General features: G+C 41.9%; 1 protein-coding gene and 1 pseudogene across 1 annotated transcript in view; one reads left to right on the forward strand and one right to left on the reverse strand.

Moving 5' to 3' along the window:
• Positions 1 to 23243, reverse strand: part of LOC126251146 (glutamate receptor ionotropic, kainate 2) — a 1402037-nt gene that overhangs the window by 680029 nt on the left and 698765 nt on the right. The gene's annotated exons all lie outside the window — the stretch shown is intronic.
• On the forward strand, positions 10077 to 10194 carry LOC126210516 (5S ribosomal RNA; annotated as a pseudogene).

Consider the following 23243-nt stretch of genomic DNA (forward strand, 5'->3'; position numbering starts at 1 on the left):
CAGTAAGCGCACTTTAAGCTGTAAGGTAGATCAGCATTAAAGCCTGTTTTTGTTTTGTAAAACTGTAGAACCAACTTTATGTGTTTTGATTTCTTTAAGGCATGGTACAAATATCAAATTAAGCTTGCTCACTAACCTATAATATAGTGCCAAAGTGAGCCTTGTGTATTTTGATAAGTAGTGCTGACACTTTACACGTGCAAGTATTTAATTTGACAGTCCTTTTTAGTGGCAAAGTGAGGTACTCTCTACTTGACTAGTGTGGCGTGCGTACTGTAAGACCTTCGGTACACACACCATCAGATTATTTGACTTGTCGCTCTAACGAAGTAGGCGAGTGTCAGCAATATGTCTCGTGGTCTTATCGTGGCGTGTTTATCTTCTGCCATTAGGTCAGACGATAGAAATGCCACTTGCACGCTCAGAGTAGCCGATTGATGGTGACCAACTTTAAACAGAACTTCATTAATTTTCACACACATTTATTAAAATAATAAAAAGCATAGATATTACGTAACTTGATTCTGGATGCTGTTTACAATTGACAATCTGAAGTTCCTTTGGTCTTGGTACGTTAATATTATTCTCACATATCTCTGATACTTGACAAAGTGTCAATTCATTTATCTTCATGGCTATGTACAGGGATATCATAATCTTATTAGGCGCAAACTGAAACTTGACTACAGACTAATGCAGACTAATGCAGACTGACTAATCGGAGGTCTGTACACTCGTTATAATACCTCACGCATTCATGTATCACTGCGCGAGTGTGATCCACGAGGAGAAAAGATTCTACGTTAGCAGCAATCTCATTAGCTGCGTTACATATTAATATGCGGATCGGCGGAAGCAGAATTTGGTCCGTCTCTAAGGCAGCGCCATCTCGTAGTGCGGAGACGGACGAGCGCTGCGCCTGCGCTGTCGTGCTTAGTGGGGCGCGCTCTAGTGGGAAAGTTGTGTACTCGCTGACTACGCGGAACTATGTACACAACAACTAGTCTATAGTCGACACTTTAGTTCCTGGCAAAGGGTTCACTGAACCACCTTCAGGCTATTTGTTTACTGTTCTGCTCTCAAACACTCTGTGGAAAAACGATCACTTTGAGCTTTCTGTGTGCGCTCTGTTTTCTATTTTATTACATTGACCATTTCTCCCTTTGTGGGTGGGCGTCGACAAAATATTTTAGCATTTCGTGAAAAGCAATGGTGGATGAAATTTTATGAAAACGTCACACAGCACTGGAAAACGCCTTTTTTTTAAATTATTGGCACACCATATCCACGACACACCCCGTCTGTTTCGTGATAATGAAAAGCAAGCTGCCCTTCTTCGAGATTTTCAGTGTCTTTTGTCAGCCCTACCTGGTACAGATTCCTTTTTGGTACTAATGTGAATGACCTAACGCTTTTCATTACTTAGTGGCAACTGCTACTTTTCGCATGTTACAGGTATCTTGTCTAGAATAATCAAACTTTGCATTAGTTACTTTACTAGTGCCTGTAAGGTAGCTATGTGTATTTTTGTTTATCTTATAGAACAATATAGTTTGACAGTGGTTTCATGTGTGTTTTTTACTCGAAATCTTAGAGATATTTTGCGTTATTTTAATTTTGGCAGAAAGACCAAATTTTCGTTCCTGATCATAAATACGTAATTACACTTAAATATGAGGAAAGCAACCAGTGTGTGTGTGTGTGTGTGTGTGTGTGTGTGCGTGTGTATGTGTGTATGCGCGCGCGTGCGTGCGTGCGCGCTAGAGTGTGCGTACCTTTGTAGCTGATATCTATATTAATTTTGATAAATAATGATAATGTTATTTTGGTGCAAAGTCAGAATTTTATTCACTATCGGATATTTATGGACAACAAAATATCGAACATTTATCTTTGTGTGTGTGGAACCTTGATTGACCACCGTCTTCGGTTATGTTCAGATCCCGTACTCGAAAAATTATGAAAGTATGTTTATGTATCAACAAAAAATGTAGTTTACATGCTACAACGTGTAAAGATCTCATCAGAAGCCTTCCTTCCCTCACTTGTCAGTTTGTTTGTCCTCTGTTATGTCGCATGTTTATGTTTCATATTTAGAAGAATTATGATTAGATTTTAATTTTGTATAGTAGCTGATTATGAAAATTCAGTCTGCAAACATTTTGGAGAGATGTTTGTTTTGTACACAGCTTCGATTAGGCCTACGCTGAATGTAATAAAAAATAAAATTGCACCCTGATATTTCACATGTACATTGTGTGTGCAAGTTGTTACATTCTCTGAGCCGCTTTAAATGTTGCTTCTTCATGTTTATTTTTTGTCCATACTCTCATTTAGGCTAAGAATGCATTACTTGCTTTCTTCCAGCAGCTGACAGTAATCCAGGCTGCCTATTTCTTTGCATACTTGCCTGCTTAACATATTTTATTCATCCTACAAACATGGAACAAGAAATGAAAATAATGAGAATAAGCAACCATGACAAACATCTTATACAAATGCAAGAAAACTTCCACATCCAGAAAGCCATAGCAGAAAACAAACATGTGATAAATGAACAAACACACATCAGCACAGGCTCCCTACTACACTTAGTAAAGGAAAGGATAACATAAAAAAATAAATAAAAAAATAAAAAAAATAAAAATAAAAAAAACTCTTCCCCACATCATCTGGAGACACACACACACACACACACACACACACACACACACACAGCATATATATATATATATATATATATATATATATATATATATATATATATATATATATATATATATATATATATATATACACCAAAATACACACACAGCACAAAAAATATATATCACACCAAAAAACACACACACATACGCAAACGCACACACAAATGCATACACGAACAGACCACAGATACTTCAATAGTTACACTCATAAGTTTGGCAATAAATCTCGATCTTTGGCATAACTATTTGACAGTCGGCAACAGAAACCAAAACATTGCTTTAAAACAAGCGTTCAATGCATAGTGTTGTGGAATGGGGGAAAAACCGCAAATTGGCGTTCATAAGAGGTAGAACAACACCAAAAATGCAACAGGAGCGTAATGCGCAACCTGTAAGTACAGTTCAAAACATTACTACTTAATAGGAAATACCAACCACCAGAACCGTTTATAACCTATAGGCACAATGACAAAAATGTAAGTAAAATAGCTAACATATGTACATATTCCAGGCCACTGATGATGCCTTGCAGAAAATAAAGGCGAAACGCGTATGGCACTAAAATTGTGTTTTATTCAGTTGCTGTCAGACGGTCCATAAGTAAAAATTATTAATATACCGTAATATTTTAGGGAGATTTTTTTTGTGGGATAGGCTTATAGGCTCAGTCAGGTTCATTTTGGTACATCGCCTCGTTTAGGCCTTAAATCTAATTTTATTATGTTATTCATGAGTTTTATAACAGTTTAGAGGTGGAAGTAGCATGACGACAAATAATTTGAGAGTTCATACTCATGTTTTATACATCAATTTTGACAGATGTCTCGTATGTGGATATAAAATTCATACACACATTTTGTTGCTAACACATTTTTGCTAATCCTGTAGACTTTCAATTATCATTGTGACACTTCACAAGCATCATATAATACTTTGGCGTGGAAATATTTAACATCATGGTACATGATGCAGGGCTCGAGCTATGTTCAAAAGTGACGCTTACCTGTAAGTTCGTGATATGTGTGTGTGTGTGTGTGTGTGTGATTCAAGTAAGTCAGGCGAAGCTTTTGTATTTACCGACGTGAAAATACTGTAGAATTGGTAATACTTTTTTTTTACCATGACTCTATTTTATGCAATTAAGGAAAAACTTAGATATTTTCGATGTTGGTATACTGTAATGTTAGGAATATTTGTGTTTTTTAGAATAACTTATATGTGGAAATCTTTTATTTCAGGGTCAATACGGCCTTACAGCAAGGGTGGCACAGAGCTGTAACTGCGGATATTCACAAGTGCTGCTTAAACCATACATTAGATCACTAGTACCAAGTTATACCGATTTACGCAAAATTCAGGTGAAGCCTATATATTTTTTTATTACTTTTGAGATAAAATCCTTCATAGGGTATGCAACCATGTTTGGCTCAATAATATAATCCTTTCTTATCATTATGTATACCTAACATGGAAATACCGCGGCAATGTCATTATCTTTACAAGTACAATTAGATTTAGAGATCGTCCGAACACTTCAGAACATGCCATGATAACATCTACTCTGGGCCTGCTATGTGATCAACTGTTTCGATCTATTAGCCTGAAAATTACTGGGATGTGACTGGCTACTTCATTTTAATGATGGGTAAAATACTAAGCCCAGGTTGAAGGAAGAGGCAGGGGAATGGGTAGCGGGAGAGGAGGGCTATGATGGCATCGCAGCAAGAGTGGGTGTGGCAAATTTGGCGAAAATGGAAACATACTTTCGGAGACGGAGACTGAAACAAAACTACACTAATTGACTTACTTTCATTTGAGTAATAGAGTAGTGAATAGACAATTCCAGATCCATTTTGCTCACAGACTATTTCACCATAATCAGCAAAAAAAAAAAAAGGAAAAAAAGGTTCAAATGGCTCTGAGCACTATGGGACTTAACTTCTGAGTTCTGAGGTTATCATTCACATAGACTTAGAACCACTTAAACCTAACTAACCTAAGGACATCACACACATCCATGCCCGGGGCAGGATTCGAACCTGCGACCGTAGCGGTCGCGCGGTTCCAGACTGTAGCGTCTAGAACCGCTCAGCCACTCTGGCCGGCCATAATCAGCAGTCAAAGTATCTAAGAGATATATTTGGTCAGACACTGTCCTACAAGACGAGTCTGGAAAACAACGCAGTGAAGACATGAGTCAGAAACAATAGCATACATACTGGTAAACTGTGCCGAACAATCTGTGGCTCCAATGCTGAAATACGGTGTCTAATGGTGTATGTGGAAATCCCACTGATGCCTTCACTGTTAATGGAGATAAATATCCCTGATCGGCGATTCACATGTGCGTTTTAAATTATTTGCTAACGATTAAGAATGTTCAATCGAATATGTGGCGGAAAAATGGGTGCACACTAAGTCCACCTGTTATCCTTGTTTTTGAAAAAGGAGAACTGAATAACTTTCATAATTAACTAGGGATAAAAATTATAGACATAGCCTATATCATATATGCTAGAATGAGTGGTGGCAATACGTGAAGCACACCGTTTGCAAGAACTGAATGGTTTCAGAAATCGAAGACTGTTCACATATAATGTGTTCAGTATGAAACGGTTAACACAAAAAAAGGCGGCAGTACATTATGGAAAGGTAAATAGCTTCTACAGGTTACGTAAAATCCTTTTATCTTGTAAATAGGGAAATACTATGGCGCATAATAGATAATCAACGTTATTCTGGGCATATTGCAAAGGTCCTGAACGTTATGTACGCAGACAAATAATGTTTAAAACAGATATTTTTTAACATATACATTTACGATATCTAAAAATGATGGAAACAAAGGGCACATACCTGATTACAGATATAGTATGGAACCATGACAATCAAAAGAAATTACATCGTGCCATATATAAGTAATTCTGAGAGGCAAAGAATACATATGGAAATCTCAATTAACGGAACATAGCTACGGCGTTTAAAGGAGTTGGGCTAGTCAGAAAAGAAATTATTATCAATACCAACATAATTAGAAATGTTAACAGTCTTAATTATTTAGGAAACCATATTTTTAATCAGCATAATAGAGACGAAGACAACATGAATCAGTTTCAGTGTATGTGTGGCACTATTTACAGAACCTTAAAAAACGGATTTAGAAAGGAAACAAAAAGGAAGTACGTGAATGAAACGTGCGTTCTCACAGAGAGGGATAAGATCAAAATACGGGAAGCTGAAATGAGATATCTAGGAACAGTGAAAGTTGCACATCCCAAGACCGGATTGAGAATAAACAAATTAGAAAAGAGCTGCATGTTCAAGGGATAAAGCACACAGCAGAGAAATATTTAAAGAGGTGAAAAGAGCATGTGAGCAGATTACCAGACGAGAGATTCACGAGGAACAATCGAGAAGACGAAAATATCATGGTAGGTCAATAATGAGATGGGCTCAACATTAATCTTTGAAGACGGAACAGTTAGACTAATCCATGGAAGTGACGATGATGATTATTTTCCTCAAATATTTTGGGTAGAATTGCGTGATGGTTCTTCCTAAATAGCATGACGGATTTCCTAACATACTCCATCTCAAACTGAGTTTGCTCCGTCTCTAAGCTTCTTCTGTTTTCAAGAGTGGCCTGATGAAGCCCTGTGAATAGCCTTATGGTTAAGACAAAGCATGGTAAATGCAAGAATTCCTGGATAGTGTCCTGGATCAGCACAAAATTTCACTTGTCACAGTATATTCATAATTCATGAAATGTATTCGCATTTGCGAGTATGGATAACCATCGCCTGTATAACAGGATGACGTCAATGAAAATTTATGGAGGATCGGTTCTCGAATCCGGACATCCCGCTCATCGCGAGTCGTCGCCTTACCATTAAGTTATCCGAGCACGATCCACGGCCAGAACCACATTTGCTGTCAAGCGTGTGTCTACAACCTTCACTCGCACATTCATTACGTACATTCCCGTACAAAGGAGACATTTCAATTGGAAGTCACTTGCCGGTGTCGGCGAATAAATACGGTACTGCAGTGCCTACATTGCTCAGAAGTAGAGTGCAAAAATCCTTCGGATATAAATGCAACGCTGGGCAATCGACTTTCTGTGAAACGTCTCCCCTGTACGGGAATATACAGGGTGGTCCATTGATCGTGACCGGGCCAAATATCTCACGAAATAAGCGCCAAACGAAAAAACTGCAAAGAACGAAACTTGTCTAGCTTGAAGGGGGAAACTACATGGCGCTATGGTTGGCCCGCTAGATGGCGCTGCCATTGGTCAAACGGATTGCAATTGTGTTTTTTTAAACAGGAACCCCCATTTTTTATTACATATTCGTGTAGTACGTAAAGAAATATGAATGTTTTAGTTGGACCACTTTTTTCGCTTTGTGATAGATGGCGCTCTGATAATCACAAACATATGGTTCACAATTTTAGACGAACAGTTGGTAACAGGTAGGTTTTTTAAATTAAAATACATAACGTAGGTACGTTTGAACATTTTATTTCGGTTGTTCCAATGTGATACATGTACCTTTGGGAACGCATGCTGTTACAGCATGATTACCTGTAAATACCACATTAATGCAATAAATGCTCAAAACGACGTACGTCAACCTCAATGCATTTGGCAATACGTGTAACGACGTTCCTCTCAACAGCGAGTAGTTCGCCTTCCGTAATGTTCACACATGAATTGACAATGCGCTGACGCATGTTGTCATGCGTTGTCGGTGCATCACGATAGCAAATATCCTTCAACTTTCCCCACAGAAAGAAATCCGGGGACGTCAGATCCGGTGAACGTGTGGGCCATAGATTGGTGCTTCGACGACCAATCCACTTGTCATGAAATTATCTATTCAATACCGCTTCAACCGCACGCGAGCTGTTTGCCGGACATCCATCATGTTGGAAGTACATCGCCATTCCGTCATGCAGTGAAACATCTTGTAGTAACGTCGGTAGAACATTACGTAGGAAATCAGCATACGTTGCACCATTTAGATTGCCATCGATAAAATGGGGGCCAATTATGGTTCAGATGGCTCTGAGCACTATGGGACTTAACATCTGAGGTCATCAGTCCCCTAGAACTTAGAACTACCTAAACCTAACTAACCTAAGGACATCACACAAATCCATGCCCGAGGCAGGATTCGAACCTGCGACTGTAGCGGTCGCGTGGTTCCAGACTGTAGCGCCTAGAACCGCTCGGCCATTCCGACCGGCAGGGGCCAATTATCCTTCCTCCAATAACGCCGCACCATACATTAGCCCGCCAAGGTTGCCGATGTTCCACTTGTCGCAGCCATCGAGGATTTTCCGTTGCCTAATAGTATATATTATGCTGGTTTATGTTACCGCTGTTGGTGAATGACGCTTCGTCGCTAAATAGAACGCGTCCCGTAATTTCTCTTGTGCCCAGAGGCCGAACTGTACACGACGTTCAAAGTCGTCGCCATGCAGTTCCTGGTGCATAGAAATATGGTACCGGTGCAATCGATGTTGATGTAGCATTCTCAACACCGATGTTTTTGAGATTCTCGATTCTTGCACAATTTGCTACTGATTTGCGGATTAGCCGGGACAGCAGCTAAAACACCTACATGGGCATCATCATTTGCTGCAGGTCGTGGTTGACGTTTCACATGTGGCTCAACACTTCCTGTTTCCTTAAATAACGGACGCTTGGATGATGTCGTCCAGGATACCGAGCAGCATACATAGCACACGCCCGTTGGGCATCTTGATCACAATAGCCATACATCAACACGATATCGACCTTTTCTGCAACTGGTGTACGGTCCATTTTAACACGGGTGATGTATCACTAAGTAAATACCATCCGCACTGGCGGAATGTTACGTGATACCACGTACTTATACGTTTGTGACTGTTACAGCGCCATCTATCACAAAACGAAGAAAGTGGTACAACTAAAACTCTCCCATTTCTTTACGTACTACACGAATATGTAATAAAAGTGGGGGGGGGGGGGGTTCCTATTTAAAAAAGAAACGGAGTTGATATCAGTTTGACCTATGGCAGCGCCATCTAGCGGGCCAACCATTCGCCCTTTTGTTTTCCCCCTTCAAGCTAGACGAGTTTCAGTCTTTGTAGTTTTTACGTTTGATGCTTATTACGTTAGATATTTAGCCCGGTCACTATCAATGGACCACCCTGTACATAACGGATGTAAGCGTGCCGGTTGTAGAGTTGTGGCTGATGAGGTACGGAATTTTGTGTCTGGCGCGAAAGGGTGCTCGGGTAGCCTACTAGTAAGGCGACTGCTCGCGATAAGCGGGAAATCCGGGTTCGAGTCCCGATACGGCAGAAATTTTCGTTGTCTATGCATGCATGTCCAAAGGAACTTTACATCGTACTTCTGAACAACATAGACACTGCATGATTGCGTTCGTGATTCTGACCTGCGACTATACCTGTGTTAACTAAATGTGCCCCTAACAAGCTAGTGGTCAGCTTGCCGGCAGCTCCGAGTTCGCCGACAAGAACATCTGTGCCATAAACAGCCAGCGCGGTGAAAATTATTACCTCGTAAGTTGGACACCTAGTATTTGCAAGCCGGTCTCGCGATAGCGTGTCGTAGTGATTGTTTAAGCCCGGAGATCATAAAGTGTACACTGGCCGCGTTGAGTTGCCATCGAAGTTGCGCCGTTAGCCCGCCCAGCAACTTTCTGCGTATCTCTCTCACATTATCGCGGCTGAGCGCGCGGCGCCGTTCCCCCGGGCACTGTTGCTCACGCCTCTTTAAGTATTCAGCACGCATTTCGGGGATGTGGCAGCCTCCCCCTCTGCCGGTGCGTGCACGATAAAGCAACCAACACTCCCGCTTCTTCCGGCGCGAAAATTTGAGTTTCCTGTCGACTGGTGCGCTTAATCTGGCATTACAGGATTTTATTTGGTTACTAGCTACCCGCCCCAGATTCATACCTGTAGCACTAAACGTCTGTGACCGGACTCCTTGTTTGTAATATGTAGGGAGGAGCGAGATGATGAATGATGCTCCTGATCAGAGTCACGGTTTGCCACGCTTTTGGTAAGAGTTATCAAAGAGCCTGTTACAACTTCATTTTTTCAAGAAGCCTAGTCTTCAGCCTTTCTGGTGTATTGAGAAAGGATAGAATGTTTTCTAGCCATTTTATTCGCAAACGAAACTAAATTAAAATGTATTGTTTAGGTACCCAAATCACAAGACAAACTCAATAAATTGCTTCCGTAAGGAGTATTTCAGTTGCACACAACAGCGAGGGACTGCCAGCGGACAAAAACCGCTCTTCAGCCAAAAATTACAGAATCTGTATTTAAATACGGTTAAAACATATGAATGCCAACGGCCTTGTCGCAGTGGTAACACCGGTTCCTGTCAGATCACCGAAGCTAAGCGCTGTCGGGCTGGGCTAGCACTTGGATGGGTGACCATTCGGTATCCCGAGCGCTGTTGGTAAGAGGGGTGCACTCAGCCTTTGTGAGACAAACTGAGGAGCTATTTGATTGAGTAGTAGCGGCTCCGGTCTCGGAAACTGACATATGCCCGGAAGAGCGGTGTGCTGACCACATGCCCCTCCACATCCGCATCCAGTGACACCTATGGGCTGAGGATGACACGGCAACCGGTCGGTACCGTTGGGCCTTCATGGCCTATTCGGGAGAAGTTTAGTTTTTTTTAAACGTATGAATGGTGATTTTTTTCTTTATTGCTATTTTAATACCTTACAAAAGGTAGGCTGGCATTGGCCTATCTATGCCACAGAAAAACAGACAGTAAACATAGAAAAACAAACATACATGAATGGTAAAAAGAGGAGACATACATAAGAAATGACATGAAGGCAGTCACGGAAGGCACTGCTTAACAAGTAAGGTCAGCAGTGCATACAAACGTTGACAAACAGTTTCACACGCGAACGAAGGAGCACACTGAAGAAGAACACTGATGCACTTAGACGACGATAACGCTGTACCACATTGGTGGTGATATTTGCCGCACTGAACACACTGAGGTGATTGGGAGGGGGGGGGGGGCTGCTGCTGGGTGCAGGAGACGGGCAGGGGGGAGGGAGGGGGAAGAAGCCACTGGTCGAAAGGAAGAGTGAGGGGAAGGGAGAGTGCATGGTCGAGTGTGGAAGAACAGGGAGCGTGGGAGGAAGTGGGAGAACTGGGAGGGAGGAGGGGGGAGGTAGAAAGGAAGGCAAGGAAGGAGAGGGGGAGCCCTGGAGGAAAAAGGGGGAAGGAAGAAAAGGAATGGAGGATTAGAGCTAATAGGAGGAGTATATAGATGGAACTAGGACATCTTCAGGAAGGGGGAGTTGGCGGAAGCCACCTTGGGCAAGAGTGTGGAGAGTGTGAAGATGAAGAGCAGGTGGGACGCAAGACTATAGGTGCGGCAGCAGGATGGGGTGGCAGAGGACGGGAGAGACAAGTGGGTGGCGAGGATCGAGCATGCGGGAGGTGTAGAGGATCTGTATCCATTCAAGGAAAAGGAGGAGGTACAGGACAGGGATCAAGTCGTGAAGGATCCACCTGGGGGCGGGAAGACGGATGTGGTAGGCGAGGTGGAGCACATGGTGTTCAAGGATTTAAAAGGACTTATATTAGGTGGGAGGGGCGGATATCCACGCGGGGTGGGCATAACAAAGGATGGGGCGGATGAAGGACTTTGAATGGTGACGATAGAAGATAGTTTTGTACAAAATATATAGGAGAACGGTAATGACGATTTTTACATAAAACAAGTGACAATAAATGAGGATTTGTAAATACATGTAGCTAAAAATACTGAAGGTTTTTAAAACTCGTTCGACGATTTTATATTACAGTCAAAATACGGTCACTCTTAAACGTGAATGATGCGATTGTGACAGAAAATCCATCTGTCACTAACTTAAAAAAAAAGAAAATAAAAGCTAACAGCTTCACCTACAGGTTCTTTGGTGTACTGCGAAACTAGCAACACCATCTATTATCAAAATATCCACGGGTGTACTGCCGGTCTACAGTGTCCACCGGGCACAATATTTCGGCGATCATACATGTCGCCATCATCAGGTAAACTGATGGACTCCGCTCCTGTGAACGTGCCGGCACGGAGATCCGTAAACTATGGCTGCTCAGAGGGAACTGGGTTCGGTCTCGGCGGCGGCCGATTTAAATACCCTCCGCCCGCGGCGCACTCCCTCCGCTGTCCGCGCCCCGCGCCATGGTCGCGCGGTGGAACAGATTGAGATGACGTCGGTGTGATGGCTCTGTCCGCCGTGGTCGTCACAACTATACGTTTGCTCGATTTACTCATGATTAACCCAAGGATCTTGTAACGGAACTGAAATGATGGTGGGCTGACAGTAATTTGGAGCCCGCGCGTCGGAAACGGGCGCGCTGGTGTGAGACTGCCAGGGAGTGCACCCTGATGCCATCTATTGGCGAAACTGGGTATTAGCGCTTCCTGTCAGACAATGCACTAAGCTCTCGGAGTCAAATGTATTCTTTTTCTTGGTTATTATAAGTTATTACTGTATAATTTAATGTTGTAAAGCGCTAGTAGTAAATCATTATGACTGGTATGAACTCCAGGGTAATAAATATAAATATTCTTAAATACTAAATGATTTCGGTAAAAAGGTGGTAGGGGAACGCCCCCACTCTTGGTGATACGAGCGTAGCTAGGGGTAGCTGGAGACACAGGGACGGAACAATGGATTGGCCTGGGGAGTGTTGACGTGAGCGGACGTGCGTAACTGTGCTCACGCAAAAGTGATTGTGCAACAGCGAAGAGGCGAATATCGTCGCCGTTTGTGGAGTAGAACGCGACGAATGGTTGTCGAAGCCGTCTCTATGCCACTGGGGCTGATTGTAAGAGTTCCTGCGCCCAGATTTTTTGGCGGACGTGCAGTAGCTAATACGAGTGCTACAGCTCGTAGTTCCAGCCGCTATTAAGGGCATGAGGCGTGAAGAGCTGCGTTAGCCACACGCATCTCACCACCAGCACCGACACGTCTACCCAAGGCAAGACTGCTTGCAATTGTTAAGTCGAACTTTGTATACATGTATAAGGAGAATACCAGTTTTCTTTTATGAAAGTGCAGAGTACAGAATATAGTAATGAGTAAAATTACGACGCATGTTGTTCATTGTAAAGTGTAGTAACCTCAAACATAGAATAGTGAAATCAGACTGAGGCCTCCATCGCCTCTTTCATTTACAATTCTTTTGGTTGTAGAATACTTTAGCGTATAAGAATGCTGAAAAGAGCAATGGTCACACCAGAATGAGTCGCCTATTTATAGTTACTTAAATTTTTCTGAGTAACCTTTCAAGTAAAGTCACTTAACTAATTCTATATAAATTGTCCAAAGAGTAATATCCAAAATCATTAAATAAGTTGAAGGATATAATTTTGTTAACCCAAGTTGCATAAATTGTCTTGGTAGTAATTACCAAGCCGACTCACAGAAATTGAGAGAGTATTTGCTTTGTAGAATCACCTAGAATGATCAGAAATAGTAATATTCAGAAGTAAGTTTAAATTCAACTCAAGCCGTTTCACTTTGAAACGAGCCAAAAATTGATTTATTCTTTTGCTCCTTCAGAGCTGGCGACCGTAGTTATAAGTATTTTCAGGAGGATTCGACGGTAAGTCTGCTGCTCTCGTCGTGCTGATAGGATTATCCACTGCTGCTAGCAGTGGTGATTGGATACATAAGCTCACTACCAAGTGAAGTGGGTCAGGTAGGCAGTGTTACCGTGTGAACTGTAGGGCACTGTAGGCTGTGGATCGAACCCGTTCAATCATCACAGCTCTTTGGGAAATAGTCCGGTTAGGAGTGTACTAATCATTAGGTAAATACTGGCGAGTAACGGTCAAAAATGTATACGCAAGTGAATTTAGCAAGGTCCGTGTAGCACCTAGTTAATGTGGTGCAATGGTGAGGGTAGGAGTGGTAGAAGTGAGCTGAGCTTGTGGCAGCTGTGCTGTATTCAAATATTAACATGCCCGCATCTCGTGGTCGTGCGGTAGCGTTCTCGCTTCCCACGCCCGGGTTCCCGGGTTCGATTCCCGGCGGGGTCAGGGATTTTCTCTGCCTCGTGATGGCTGGGTGTTGTGTGCCGTCCTTAGGTTAGTTAGGTTTAAGTAGTTCTAAGTTCTAGGGGACTGATGACCGTAGCAGTTAAGTCCCATAGTGCTCAGAGCCATTTGAACCAAATATTAACAATGTGAATTCACTACTACCTCTTACCATTAGGACTGAGCTATTTACGGTTAAAATACGTAGCAGTAAGCGCAAAGGTGTGACAGCTACAAGTCCGTATTGGTTTTATACATACGGAATTAGGAAGCGGGTCATTCCGTCAGTGGAGGGGGTTAAAACAACAGAGTCAGTTGAGAACATACCCCATTTACTGATGGAAAGATTCGGCGGTTCGGTCGCATGTGGCGACCGTGACAGGACTTACCAAATTTGTAGAATAATGGCTGCAATAATAGTGTTTTCTATAAACGTGTAGTTTCATGAAAATTTTAAATTTAAAATTCTGTTGTAGATAAATATACCACAATTGGTAAGTCCAAGACGACAACCTGCAAAGCAGCAAAAGAAAGTCCAATAGCAGGAGTTAAACAAGTAATACTTGGTTTAATAAACATTTCTATTAGGCACGAAATACAGCAGCATAAGATGGAGTCGAATAGTAACAAGCAAGACGAAAACATTACAAGGTCAGACCCAGAATTAGGGACCATAGATACTGTTGTAGGGTTGGAAAATCTTATAGATGTATCCACACCCACAAGACAGGAGGAACGGGAAGTGAAACCAAAGGTAGTGAAGAGTGAACCCAATGTATCTGTGGATGCAAGTCACAAGGGAGAGGATATGGAATTAACAAGTTTGTTAAATAGGATGATGGCGCAAATTCGAGAAGGGAATGCTAGTTTGAAAGCAGAAATGGCTAGTCATATATCCCAATTGGATGAAAACCTATCTGGTAAAATAAAAGCCAATTTAGATATTTTGAATACGCAAAGCCAACGTATCACAGAGGTAAACAAATCAGTAAATAGCATTAGGGCTGAAATAACAAATGTTCAGAGAAAAGTCACAGAAATAGAGAAAAGATTTGATACCGAAATTCAGAGAATAGAGAAATCAGTGGAACCTTTGGTTAGTGAAAAATTAGAACCGATAATTGAAAGTAAATTACAGGTGATAGTACCAGTTGTAAAGAAAGAGATTGTTAAAGAAACGGCAGCTGATATTGAAACACTGCGCAATACCATGTTGAGTTTTGATGCATGTGTGCAGGAGCAGCAAAATACACTGTGTAATGAGATAAAATTGTTAAGTCAACAAGTTCAGAATCAGACGTTTCTTAACTGTAGTGGTATCCCATTGGTAATGAAAAAATCGGAAATACTGAGTAGGGAGGAAAAATACGATCCTCAAAAGAAACAAGGTGGATGGCATCCAATGGATTTTATAAAAAATTGTGAACGTGTCTTACCAACAGACATGCCGGATAAAGAAAAAATTAATTTAGTAATAGACGCTTTAGCAGGTCATGCTAAACGTTGGGGATTGAATTTGGATATCGACATTTGAAGTTTACAGACTTCAAAGAAAAGTTCCTTGAGGAATTCTGGAGCACACAACAGAGAGATAGCTTGTGGAGAGAATTCGTTGTCGCCAGAATGCCAGAACATGGGCGTGGGCTCATGAAAGAATACTGTGAAGGATGGTTCAAGCGTTTGGAGTATCTTAAAGATCGTAGATCAGAATCAGAGATAGTGTGGGAGTTGTGGAAAAAGCTACCTGACGATTCAAAGCGTTATGTAGGAGGCACTCATCGAATATTCGATGAATTTTTAGAAAAAATCGAGAATGAAGATAGGTGGCGTGAAACTAGAGAGTTTCGAGGTTTCAGAAATCAGAATGGAATAGTAAAAGGTGGTAGGAATGAACCGCAAATTAACATGATGAGAGGAAGAGGTCAAGGAGGTAACTCTCAGCGAGGGAGAGGACACTATCAGGGAAACGGGATGCATTATCAAAATCAGGAAAACAAAATACCGCGCAGGTCAAGGGCCTAACGCGCGCGGAAAGAAAGAAATGGCCCAAATATAGGGAAGATCGGAGTAGTCAGTACTATAGTAGGATAGTGCGTCGTTCGCTTGAAGAGCAGTTACATAAACGAAACTTTGCGAAGTATAATGCAGGGATACAAACAGAGGAGAGAGAGCAGGGAGGAATTATTAAGAGAAATGAAGTAGGAAAAGAATATCGGTCGGATGTGAAGGCTCACGTGAATGAAATAAGTGCAATTCGAGGTCATAGTGACGAATTAATGAAGGAAGAGTCAGAGAAGGCGATGTTTGTCGGTAGGGATGGCAACTGTGCAGAGAGGCAGGGGCAAGGGAGGAGTGATGTGACTTATGGTAAAAGGTTCGTACGAATAGTCGACGAATCGCATCGAGAAGTAATTAAAGAGGAAAGGGTGGATAAGAAAAAGGGGCATAGTGCAGAGACGCATGCCGATTCAGAAATTACCTTGTATGCAGAATATGTACATCAGCTCAAAAGCCAGCCAGCACAATTAGAAAGATCTTCCACTCAAGTGATTAATTTGGACCTGAATATGACAGTGTTAGAGAGCCATACCGATTATGACGTGTACCTAGTGACAGCAAGAGTACATGACTGTGATGAATATTCTTTTAAAGAAATTAGAGAACGTGTATCTAACCAAGAGAAAGAGTGTTGTGATCCCTGTAGTACTGAAGCAAATGAGTTGAGTGAGACTGGAATTCCATTAGTAGGGGAAAATAATGAAAGTAAGAGTGGCGAATGCACTATCCAACAAAAAGAAAGTAGAGGGATTGATTATAATTTGCGAGAATTATTTGAATCCAAAGAAGGTCATATTTCTAAGGAGGAGGAATTATCGTCAGAATCATCAGAAAGCATCCAGGGAGAAAAAGAAGTGGAGGAAGTTTCCGATTCCGCAACCGAGAGTTCAGGCATGACAGATTCGAATGAGAACGAGATGGCATTAAAGAGCCTAGACGAAGGACTATTGGAAAAAGTGGTGAAAGAATTTAGGATGAAAAGGAGAAAGAAACCTCCAGATGGAATGGTCAGTATAAAAACCGGAAAAATAATATGGCAAGACTTGGCGGTGGAAAAGGATTTATTATGGGAAGATAAAGAAAGTATGAAAGAGGACAATAGGATGCAATCAATCCTACCCATTAATGTATGTGGGTATGATTTATATGTATTGTTGGATACGGGTGCTCAAATAAGTGCTATTTCGCACGCATTTTTTGAGATGATCAAAGAGCAACGAGGAGTAGTCATGATGCCAGTAACGGGTGTTAAAGTGATAGGGGCGACAGGGAAATGTAGTAAACCTGTTAAACATCAAGTGATGATGGAATTTAAGATAAAAAACAAGCTATTGTCGAATGCATTTTTAGTAGTTCCAGAGCTCAGTGCCGAGATCATTTTAGGCATTGACTGGTTAATAAAACAGAAAGTAATTATAGACTGTGACAAAGGGATAATAGTTTGTAAAGTTGATAGTGCGGTATTAGAAATACCATTTGAATCATCTAGAGTAATGGAAGAGAGCCAGCTGAGATGGGTAGAATTTAGAGATGATCATGATTCAGGAATAGGTCAAAAATTCGATTGGTTTCTGGTGAGGCAGATAGTTGAAGATGGAAATAAGGAGACACTCCTTCGAAATGTAGTGGATAAAACGGAAGGACTATCTGATGCCCAAAGGGAGGATCTATGGCAAATTCTGAAAGAAAATTAGGAGGTATTTTCGGACAAACCGGGACGAGTGATAAATTATGAGTACTGCATGGAGGTAGAGGAGCATGAACCTTTCTTTAAACCACCATATAATGTACCCTTGTCTAAGAAAGAAGCAGTTCAAAAAGAAATAGATAAAATGGTTTCATGTGGGGTCATTGAACGGAGTTCTAGCCCATATAATAACCCATTGGTGATAGTAGGTAAGAAGGATGGAAGTGTACGAATAGTGATAGATGCTCGTACTCTGAATAAAGTAGTGAAGAGGGAGTTGGATCGTCCAGAGAACATAGATAATTTATTGCAGAAGTTTAATGGTGTAAAGTATATGACTAGTTTAGACCTAACTGCAGGATACTGGCAAATCCCATTAAGTGAGGAGTCTAGGAAGTACACGGCATTTTTATTCAATGGCAAATGCTACCATTACACAGTGGTACCATTTGGCCTAAATACTTCTGTTTCAGTGTTCATTCGGGCTTTAGACAAAATTTTAGGGAGTGAACTTAGTTCGCTAATCACGGTTTATGTAGATGATCTGTTAATTGCTACAAGGACATGGGAAGAGCACATGGAGTTATGCGACAGGGTGTTCAAAGCTTTAATTAAAGGAGGAATGACCCTGAACCTGAAAAAATGCGAGTTTGTGAAGAAAGTAATAAAGTTTTTAGGTCACATAGTAACACCAGAGGGAATTGAAAAGGATCCCGATAAAGTCAAAGCAATAAGAAATTGTCCGGCTCCCAAGAATAAAAAACAACTAAAGTCGTTTATAGGACTTTGTTCCTTTTATCGTAAGCATGTGGATGATCAGGTGTTCAATAGCCCACATCTGAACAACCTACTTAAGAAGAACAGTGTGTATATATGGACTGAGGAATGTGAAACAGCATTCAACCGGCTAAAAGACAATTTGGCTAAAAACATAAAGTTATGGCACCCTGACCTGTGTGAACCATTCCACATGGCAACAGATAGTTCAGATTATGGATTGGGAGTATCCATATTTCAGGAGGTAATGATAGATGGGGAAAAAACTCATAGACAAATAGCATTTGCGAGTAGAACCATGTCTAAGTACGAAAGAAACTACACCCCTGGAAATTGAAATAAGAACACCGTGAATTCATTGTCCCAGGAAGGGGAAACTTTATTGACACATTCCTGGGTTCAGATACATCACATGATCACACTGACAGAACCACAGGAACATAGACACAGGCAACAGAGCATGCACAATGTCGGCACTAGTACAGTGTATATCCACCTTTCGCAGCAATGCAGGCTGCTATTCTCCCATGGAGACGATCGTAGAGATGCTGGATGTAGTCCTGTGGAACGGCTTGCCATGCCATTTCCACCTGGCGCCTCAAATGGACCAGCGTTCGTGCAGGACGTGCAGACCGCGTGAGACGACGCTTCATCCAGTCCCAAACATGCTCAATGGGGGACAGATCCGGAGATCTTGCTGGCCAGGGTAGTTGACTTACACCTTCTAGAGCACGTTGGGTGGCACGGGATACATGCGGACGTGCATTGTCCTGTTGGAACAGCAAGTTCCCTTGCCGGTCTAGGAATGGTAGAACGATGGGTTCGATGACGGTTTGGATGTACCGTTCACTATTCAGTGTCCCCTCGACGATCACCAGTGGTGTACGGCCAGTGTAGGAGATCGCTCCCCACACCATGATGCTGGGTGTTGGCCCTGTGTGCCTCGGTCGTATGCAGTGCTGATTGTGGCGCTCACCTGCACGGCGCCAAACACGCATACGACCATCATTGGCACCAAGGCAGAAGCGACTCTCATCGCTGAAGACGACACGTCTCCATTCGTCCCTCGATTCACGCCTGTCGCGACACCACTGGAGGCGGGCTGCACGATGTTGGGGCGTGAGCGGAAGACGGCCTAACGGTGTGCGGGACCGTAGCCCAGCTTCATGGAGACGGATGCGAATGGTCCTCGCCGATACCCCAGGAGCAACAGTGTCCCTAATTTGCTGGGAAGTGGCGGTGCGGTCCCCTACGGCACTGCGTAGGATCCTACGGTCTTGGCGTGCATCCGTGCGTCGCTGCGGTCCGGTCCCAGGTCGACGGGCACGTGCACCTTCCGCCGACCACTGGCGACAACATCGATGTACTGTGGAGACCTCACGCCCCACGTGTTGAGCAATTCGGCGGTACGTCCACCCGGCCTCCCGCATGCCCACTATATGCCCTCGCTCAAAGTCCGTCAACTGCACATACGGTTCACGTCCACGCTGTCGCGGCATGCTACCAGTGTTAAAGGCTGCGATGGAGCTCCGTATGCCACGGCAAACTGGCTGACACTGACGGCGGCGGTGCACAAATGCTGCGCAGCTAGCGCCATTCGACGGCCAACACCGCGGTTCCTGGTGTGTCCGCTGTGCCGTGTGTGTGATCATTGCTTGTACAGCCCTCTCGCAGTGTCCGGAGCAAGTATGGTGGGTCTGACACACCGGTGTCAATGTGTTCTTTTTTCCATTTCCAGGAGTGTATACGGTTTCAGAGAAGAAGGCTTTAGCTATAGTATGGGGTTTTAGGAAATTTCAACTTTTCTTATGGGGACATAAGACTGTGGTCCATACAGACCACAAAGCTTTAATATCTTTGAAGGACTGCAGATTGTTACATAACAGGTTGACCAGATGGGCGCTGTTTTTACAACAATTTGATATAGAGATCAAATATGTTAAAGGGAAAGAACATGCAGTACCGGATGCTTTGTCGAGATTACCGGAAGGATGTGAGACACTAGAAAGTGTAAAGAATAGGGAAGATGTTTTTGAGGTGAATTACTTCAAAAAAGCGGAAGGAAGAGAAAAAATTAGGGAAATATGTCGGAATATGCGAAGATATCAAAGTGATGATGATGCACTCAAGTCAGTAAAGGTCAAGTTTGACAATCAGGACGCAACTAACATAAGGGCTTCATATAAAATACATAAAGGTGTACTGTATCTTCAAAGATTAAATAATCCAGGGAAGTGGAGAGTATGTTGGCCAGAACAACACACTGAAGTGCTGATAGATTATGTTCACTTGGCATATGGTCATTGTGGTGCACGGAAGTGTACCGATAAGTTAGATGAATGCATTACCTTTAACAACATGGCACGAAGGGTAGCACAGAGGATAAGATCTTGTGATCTATGCCAAAAGGCGAAAGTAGCAAATGCAACTAATCAAGGGCCCATGCAATCAATAAAACCTGATGAAGTATTAGAAATACTAGCAGTAGATATCTTTGGACCATTACCGAAAATCATGGGGGGTTTTGTGTACATATTTGTAGCAGTTGAACTTTTCTCAAAGTATATAAAGCTATATCCCTTGAGGAAAGCTACTGCCAGAGCTGTGTATGATAAAATGGTGTGAGATTATTTTGTGAAAGTAGGGAAGCCAAAGAGAATACTATCAGATAATGGTGTTCAGTTTTGCTCAAAAATGTGGAAGGATGGGATAACTGAGAAACAGGTAGAAGTGGTACATATCTCAGCTTATCACCCATCAAGCAATCCGGCAGAAAGATATATGCGTGAGATAGGTCGGTTATTTAGGACATACTGCCATAGTAACCACAAGAAGTGGGGCATGTATGTGAGTGAATTCGAAGAAATCATGAATTCATTAACAAACGAGAGCACTGGATTTACTCCAGAAGAAATCCTGAAAAAGACAAGAAGCAAAAGTCTAGTAGAAGACCTACTAGAATTTCCAGATAGAGTTGAATTAGATTATGATAGTAAAAAGAACTTAGTAAAAGACAAGATGAGAAAACAAGCAGATGCGAGAATTCGTCGTCACGACGAAAAAGTAAGGAATCCTAAATTCAAAATAGGTGATCTCGTTCTTGTAAAAACACATGAAAAGTCAAGTGAAATTAATAACGAAATCAGCAAATTTAAATATATATATAATTGACCATTTAAAATAGTGTCCATACCCAATGTGAATGCTTATTATTTAGAGTACCCATTAACAGGCAAACGCCTGGGAGTAAGAAACATAGTGGATCTCAAAAGGTATGAACCACGAATTCTACCAGATTGAAAATAAATATATAAATAAATATTAAAGTAAACCAATATGTAAATAGTTTTGTTTCTTTTGTTCTGTGTGAAAGGTAAATGTTCACTAAAATATGTTGCAGTATTATAATGAAACTTCTAGTTTAAGTAGAGACTAAACAGACTGGGAAAGACTGAGCTTCTAAGAAAGCCTTAATAGATGTGTAAATAAGTGTTGTGGAAGAGGTAGAAAAGTGAGGAGGTAAAGCGAAAAGGACGGGCTATAAAGTAATAGGCGCATAACGTGTGTTTTACTTGCCTGAGATAAAAGAAGTGTATTTAAAATTTTTGTAAAAAAGATGTTTAAAGTGTACTGTGTTTAGAAGTAAGAAAATTGAAAAGAATATATGTAAATCATTTATGTGATGTTTAGCAGGAAAGAGAAAAAGAATTGGTGTTTAATTGTAAGTATGTAATATAAGTATCGAGGTGTATCAGTAAGAAAGGGAAACCCCTTGGTAAAAAGCTTAACGAACATATCAGATTCGTTATAGGAGAGACTTCTTATTGAATTATCAGTGTTAGATACTTCAATAAGAAGTGGGGCATGTGTAATGGAACTGAAATGATGGTGGGCTGACAGTAATTTGGAGCCCGCGCGTCGGAAACGGGCGCGCTGGTGTGAGACTGCCAGGGAGTGCACCCTGATGCCATCTGTTGGCGAAACTGGAAATAGCGCTGCCTGTCAGACAATGCACTATGCTCTCGGAGTCAAATGTATTCTTTTTCTTGGTTATTATAAGTTATTACTGTATAATTTAATGTTGTAAAGCGCTAGTAGTAAATCATTATGACTGGTATGAACTCCAGGGTAATAAATATAAATATTCTTAAATACTAAATGATTTCGGTAAAAAGGTGGTAGGGGAACGCCCCCACTCTTGGTGATACGAGCGTAGCTAGGGGTAGCTGGAGACACAGGGACGGAACAATGGATTGGCCTGGGGAGTGTTGACGTGAGCGGACGTGCGTAACTGTGCTCACGCAAAAGTGATTGTGCAACAGCGAAGAGGCGAATATCGTCGCCGTTTGTGGAGTAGAACGCGACGAATGGTTGTCGAAGCCGTCTCTATGCCACTGGGGCTGATTGTAAGAGTTCCTGCGCCCAGATTTTTTGGCGGACGTGCAGTAGCTAATACGAGTGCTACAGCTCGTAGTTCCAGCCGCTATTAAGGGCATGAGGCGTGAAGAGCTGCGTTAGCCACACGCATCTCACCACCAGCACCGACACGTCTACCCAAGGCAAGACTGCTTGCAATTGTTAAGTCGAACTTTGTATACATGTATAAGGAGAATACCAGTTTTCTTTTATGAAAGTGCAGAGTACAGAATATAGTAATGAGTAAAATTACGACGCATGTTGTTCATTGTAAAGTGTAGTAACCTCAAACATAGAATAGTGAAATCAGACTGAGGCCTCCATCGCCTCTTTCATTTACAATTCTTTTGGTTGTAGAATACTTTAGCGTATAAGAATGCTGAAAAGAGCAATGGTCACACCAGAATGAGTCGCCTATTTATAGTTACTTAAATTTTTCTGAGTAACCTTTCAAGTAAAGTCACTTAACTAATTCTATATAAATTGTCCAAAGAGT

Source organism: Schistocerca nitens, chromosome 1 (genome assembly GCF_023898315.1).
Source record: "Schistocerca nitens isolate TAMUIC-IGC-003100 chromosome 1, iqSchNite1.1, whole genome shotgun sequence".
NCBI classification, from domain to species: domain Eukaryota; kingdom Metazoa; phylum Arthropoda; class Insecta; order Orthoptera; family Acrididae; genus Schistocerca; species Schistocerca nitens.